This window comes from Pseudophryne corroboree, chromosome 4, assembly GCF_028390025.1.
Source record: "Pseudophryne corroboree isolate aPseCor3 chromosome 4, aPseCor3.hap2, whole genome shotgun sequence".
NCBI classification, from domain to species: domain Eukaryota; kingdom Metazoa; phylum Chordata; class Amphibia; order Anura; family Myobatrachidae; genus Pseudophryne; species Pseudophryne corroboree.
The window spans coordinates 14,546,471-14,552,470 of NC_086447.1; the positions used below are offsets into that span (position 1 = coordinate 14,546,471).

A 6,000-nucleotide genomic window follows, 5' to 3' on the forward strand; every position below is an offset into this window, starting at 1 on the left:
GCGGAAGCGTGCTGGGCCCATAACCCAGAGGTCGGTGGATCGAAACCATCCTCTGCTATGTGCACTTATTTTTTTGTTAATTAAATTCTTCCAAAACTGGAATTGATATTTTGACTCTTTTATTTTTACTTAAAGTACAATAACTTTTAACATTTTAATTTGTTTTAATAGTATATTGACAGCATTGTTTTCTTTCAGAAATCCACTTAATTTTCTTTACCCTATTACTGAAATGGTAATTGACAAAAACAAGCTACATTGTCACCAGAAGAGCAATGCAAAATGTACAATTGATATTTCAAAATCATCTTTCCATCTTGAATTTCAATGATGCATTGGGGCAACGATTTTGTGAGAAACATCTTCACCCTTAAAGAAAGATTTTCTTAACTTCTTACCTGTGTGCTGATTAGATATCACCTGGTTTTCACATTAAACAGATTCCCACTTGAGAAAGCAGCAAGGATGCAGTGAGGTTTATGTTTCCTGGTGTCAACCTGTATTATTTCAGTGGACATTGTAATGAGGATGCATCTTGCTGCCTTTCCAATGAAGCAAGTTTTAATCAGTAATAGGTGAAAAACCATTCCTACAAAGGTGTTAATCAGAGACTTGGCTTTGTGGACACTTTTCAGAGAGCAAATGTGTTAGCATAAAAATAAAGCCATAAAATGGAGAGCTGATTAATCACTCAATTGGATTTCTCTGCCTGCATAATTTTTTTTCTCTGCAACCCCATGCTAAATTGTTCTTCCTGTTTTTTATAAAATGACTTAATCAAATCTGACTCTGATTGCATCAGAGAAGGCCAGGTACCCTACACTATAAGAGGTGGTTTGAAATTTTGACTTGTCTACTTAAAGATCACCAAAACTTGATCACAAGGTCAATTACGTCCCCGGGTGGGATTGAACCACCAACCTTTCGGTTAACAGCCGAATGCGCTAACCGATTGCGCCACAGAGACAGCTTGCAAAAGCATGTACTGACAAAGGCTAAAAAGCATTCATCTAGAAAGTTTCCTAGAAAAAGGTTAAAAAGGCAATAATCTGGAGAGTTTTGCAAGATTTTTCTTCCATTGACCAACGAAGAAACACATTGGTACTTTCACATGATGAGTGAGTACTTCAGGATCTCTGACACTTACATGAGCAGCAGAGTGGCGCAGCGGAAGCGTGCTGGGCCCATAACCCAGAGGTCGGTGGATCGAAACCATCCTCTGCTATGTGCACTTATTTTTTTGTTAATTAAATTCTTCCAAAACTGGAATTGATATTTTGACTCTTTTATTTTTACTTAAAGTACAATAACTTTTAACATTTTAATTTGTTTTAATAGTATATTGACAGCATTGTTTTCTTTCAGAAATCCACTTAATTTTCTTTACCCTATTACTGAAATGGTAATTGACAAAAACAAGCTACATTGTCACCAGAAGAGCAATGCAAAATGTACAATTGATATTTCAAAATCATCTTTCCATCTTGAATTTCAATGATGCATTGGGGCAACGATTTTGTGAGAAACATCTTCACCCTTAAAGAAAGATTTTCTTAACTTCTTACCTGTGTGCTGATTAGATATCACCTGGTTTTCACATTAAACAGATTCCCACTTGAGAAAGCAGCAAGGATGCAGTGAGGTTTATGTTTCCTGGTGTCAACCTGTATTATTTCAGTGGACATTGTAATGAGGATGCATCTTGCTGCCTTTCCAATGAAGCAAGTTTTAATCAGTAATAGGTGAAAAACCATTCCTACAAAGGTGTTAATCAGAGACTTGGCTTTGTGGACACTTTTCAGAGAGCAAATGTGTTAGCATAAAAATAAAGCCATAAAATGGAGAGCTGATTAATCACTCAATTGGATTTCTCTGCCTGCATAATTTTTTTTCTCTGCAACCCCATGCTAAATTGTGCTTCCTGTTTTTTATAAAATGACTTAATCAAATCTGACTCTGATTGCATCAGAGAAGGCCAGGTACCCTACACTATAAGAGGTGGTTTGAAATTTTGACTTGTCTACTTAAAGATCACCAAAATTTGATCACAAGGTCAATTACGTCCCCGGGTGGGATTGAACCACCAACCTTTCGGTTAACAGCTGAATGCGCTAACCGATTGCGCCACAGAGACAGCTTGCAAAAGCATGTACTGACAAAGGCTAAAAAGCATTCATCTAGAAAGTTTCCTAGAAAAAGGTTAAAAAGGCAATAATCTGGAGAGTTTTGCAAGATTTTTCTTCCATTGACCAACGAAGAAACACATTGGTACTTTCACATGATGAGTGAGTACTTCAGGATCTCTGACACTTACATGAGCAGCAGAGTGGCGCAGCGGAAGCGTGCTGGGCCCATAACCCAGAGGTCGGTGGATCGAATCCATCCTCTGCTATGTGCGCTTAATTTTTTGTTAATTAAATTCTTCCAAAACTGGAATTGATATTTTGACTCTTTTATTTTTACTTAAAGTACAATAACTTTTAACATTTTAATTTGTTTTAATAGTATATTGACAGCATTGTTTTCTTTCAGAAATCCACTTAATTTTCTTTACCCTATTACTGAAATGGTAATTGACAAAAACAAGCTACATTGTCACCAGGAGAGCAATGCAAAATGTACAATTGATATTTCAAAATCATCTTTCCATCTTGAATTTCAATGATGCATTGGGGCAACGATTTTGTGAGAAACATCTTCACCCTTAAAGAAAGATTTTCTTAACTTCTTACCTGTGTGCTGATTAGATATCACCTGGTTTTCACATTAAACAGATTCCAACTTGAGAAAGCAGCAAGGATGCAGTGAGGTTTATGTTTCCTGGTGTCAACCTGTATTATTTCAGTGGACATTGTAATGAGGATGCATCTTGCTGCCTTTCCAATGAAGCAAGTTTTAATCAGTAATAGGTGAAAAACCATTCCTACAAAGGTGTTAATCAGAGACTTGGCTTTGTGGACACTTTTCAGAGAGCAAATGTGTTAGCATAAAAATAAAGCCATAAAATGGAGAGCTGATTAATCACTCAATTGGATTTCTCTGCCTGCATAATTTTTTTCTCTGCAACCCCATGCTAAATTGTGCTTCCTGTTTTTTATAAAATGACTTAATCAAATCTGACTCTGATTGCATCAGAGAAGGCCAGGTACCCTACACTATAAGAGGTGGTTTGAAATTTTGACTTGTCTACTTAAAGATCACCAAAATTTGATCACAATGTCAATTACGTCCCCGGGTGGGATTGAACCACCAACCTTTCGGTTAACAGCCGAATGCGCTAACTGATTTCGCCACAGAGACACTTGCAAAAGCATGTACTGACAAAGGCTAAAAAGCATTCATCTAGAAAATTTCCTAGAAAAAGGTTAAAAAGGCAATAATCTGGAGAGTTTTGCAAGATTTTTCTTCCATTGACCAACGAAGAAACACATTGGTACTTTCACATGATGAGTGAGTACTTCAGGATCTCTGACACTTACATGAGCAGCAGAGTGGCGCAGCGGAAGCGTGCTGGGCCCATAACCCAGAGGTCGGTGGATCGAAACCATCCTCTGCTATGTGCACTTATTTTTTTGTTAATTAAATTCTTCCAAAACTGGAATTGATATTTTGACTCTTTTATTTTTACTTAAAGTACAATAACTTTTAACATTTTAATTTGTTTTAATAGTATATTGACAGCATTGTATTCTTTCAGAAATCCACTTAATTTTCTTTACCCTATTACTGAAATGGTAATTGACAAAAAAGCGCTACATTGTCACCAGAAGAGCAATGCAAAATGTACAATTGATATTTCAAAATCATCTTTCCATCTTGAATTTCAATGATGCATTGGGGCAACGATTTTGTGAGAAACATCTTCACCCTTAAAGAAAGATTTTCTTAACTTCTTACCTGTGTGCTGATTAGATATCACCTGGTTTTCACATTAAACAGATTCCCACTTGAGAAAGCAGCAAGGATGCAGTGAGGTTTATGTTTCCTGGTGTCAACCTGTATTATTTCAGTGGACATTGTAATGAGGATGCATCTTGCTGCCTTTCCAATGAAGCAAGTTTTAATCAGTAATAGGTGAAAAACCATTCCTACAAAGGTGTTAATCAGAGACTTGGCTTTGTGGACACTTTTCAGAGAGCAAATGTGTTAGCATAAAAATAAAGCCATAAAATGGAGAGCTGATTAATCACTCAATTGGATTTCTCTGCCTGCATAATTTTTTTTCTCTGCAACCCCATGCTAAATTGTGCTTCCTGTTTTTTATAAAATGACTTAATCAAATCTGACTCTGATTGCATCAGAGAAGGCCAGGTACCCTACACTATAAGAGGTGGTTTGAAATTTTGACTTGTCTACTTAAAGATCACCAAAATTTGATCACAAGGTCAATTACGTCCCCGGGTGGGATTGAACCACCAACCTTTCGGTTAACAGCTGAATGCGCTAACCGATTGCGCCACAGAGACAGCTTGCAAAAGCATGTACTGACAAAGGCTAAAAAGCATTCATCTAGAAAGTTTCCTAGAAAAAGGTTAAAAAGGCAATAATCTGGAGAGTTTTGCAAGATTTTTCTTCCATTGACCAACGAAGAAACACATTGGTACTTTCACATGATGAGTGAGTACTTCAGGATCTCTGACACTTACATGAGCAGCAGAGTGGCGCAGCGGAAGCGTGCTGGGCCCATAACCCAGAGGTCGGTGGATCGAATCCATCCTCTGCTATGTGCGCTTAATTTTTTGTTAATTAAATTCTTCCAAAACTGGAATTGATATTTTGACTCTTTTATTTTTACTTAAAGTACAATAACTTTTAACATTTTAATTTGTTTTAATAGTATATTGAAAGCATTGTTTTCTTTCAGAAATCCACTTAATTTTCTTTACCCTATTACTGAAATGGTAATTGACAAAAACAAGCTACATTGTCACCAGAAGAGCAATGCAAAATGTACAATTGATATTTCAAAATCATCTTTCCATCTTGAATTTCAATGATGCATTGGGGCAACGATTTTGTGAGAAACATCTTCACCCTTAAAGAAAGATTTTCTTAACTTCTTACCTGTGTGCTGATTAGATATCACCTGGTTTTCACATTAAACAGATTCCAACTTGAGAAAGCAGCAAGGATGCAGTGAGGTTTATGTTTCCTGGTGTCAACCTGTATTATTTCAGTGGACATTGTAATGAGGATGCATCTTGCTGCCTTTCCAATGAAGCAAGTTTTAATCAGTAATAGGTGAAAAACCATTCCTACAAAGGTGTTAATCAGAGACTTGGCTTTGTGGTCACTTTTCAGAGAGCAAATGTGTTAGCATAAAAATAAAGCCATAAAATGGAGAGCTGATTAATCACTCAATTGGATTTCTCTGCCTGCATAATTTTTTTTCTCTGCAACCCCATGCTAAATTGTGCTTCCTGTTTTTTATAAAATGACTTAATCAAATCTGACTCTGATTGCATCAGAGAAGGCCAGGTACCCTACACTATAAGAGGTGGTTTGAAATTTTGACTTGTCTACTTAAAGATCACCAAAATTTGATCACAAGGTCAATTACGTCCCCGGGTGGGATTGAACCACCAACCTTTCGGTTAACAGCCGAATGCGCTAACTGATTTCGCCACAGAGACACTTGCAAAAGCATGTACTGACAAAGGCTAAAAAGCATTCATCTAGAAAGTTTCCTAGAAAAAGGTTAAAAAGGCAATAATCTGGAGAGTTTTGCAAGATTTTTCTTCCATTGACCAACGAAGAAACACATTGGTACTTTCACATGATGAGTGAGTACTTCAGGATCTCTGACACTTACATGAGCAGCAGAGTGGCGCAGCGGAAGCGTGCTGGGCCCATAACCCAGAGGTCGGTGGATTGAAACCATCCTCTGCTATGTGCACTTATTTTTTTGTTAATTAAATTCTTCCAAAACTGGAATTGATATTTTGACTCTTTTATTTTTACTTAAAGTACAATAACTTTTAACATTTTAATTTGTTTTAA

The 6,000-nt window shown here is 36.8% G+C and overlaps 5 non-coding genes across 5 annotated transcripts; 2 read left to right on the forward strand and 3 right to left on the reverse strand.

The window, feature by feature from the left end:
• Positions 1 to 893: 893 nt before the first annotated feature.
• Positions 894 to 967, reverse strand: TRNAN-GUU (transfer RNA asparagine (anticodon GUU)). Its single transcript has one exon. It is a non-coding gene; the product is annotated as a tRNA-Asn (tRNA).
• Positions 968 to 2,060: 1,093 nt separating this feature from the next.
• Positions 2,061 to 2,134, reverse strand: TRNAN-GUU (transfer RNA asparagine (anticodon GUU)). Its single transcript has one exon. It is a non-coding gene; the product is annotated as a tRNA-Asn (tRNA).
• A 186-nt stretch (positions 2,135 to 2,320) lies between these two features.
• TRNAM-CAU (transfer RNA methionine (anticodon CAU)) lies at positions 2,321 to 2,392 on the forward strand. Its single transcript has one exon. It is a non-coding gene; the product is annotated as a tRNA-Met (tRNA).
• A 2,000-nt stretch (positions 2,393 to 4,392) lies between these two features.
• On the reverse strand, positions 4,393 to 4,466 carry TRNAN-GUU (transfer RNA asparagine (anticodon GUU)). Its single transcript has one exon. It is a non-coding gene; the product is annotated as a tRNA-Asn (tRNA).
• A 186-nt stretch (positions 4,467 to 4,652) lies between these two features.
• Positions 4,653 to 4,724, forward strand: TRNAM-CAU (transfer RNA methionine (anticodon CAU)). Its single transcript has one exon. It is a non-coding gene; the product is annotated as a tRNA-Met (tRNA).
• The last annotated feature ends 1,276 nt before the right edge of the window (positions 4,725 to 6,000 follow it).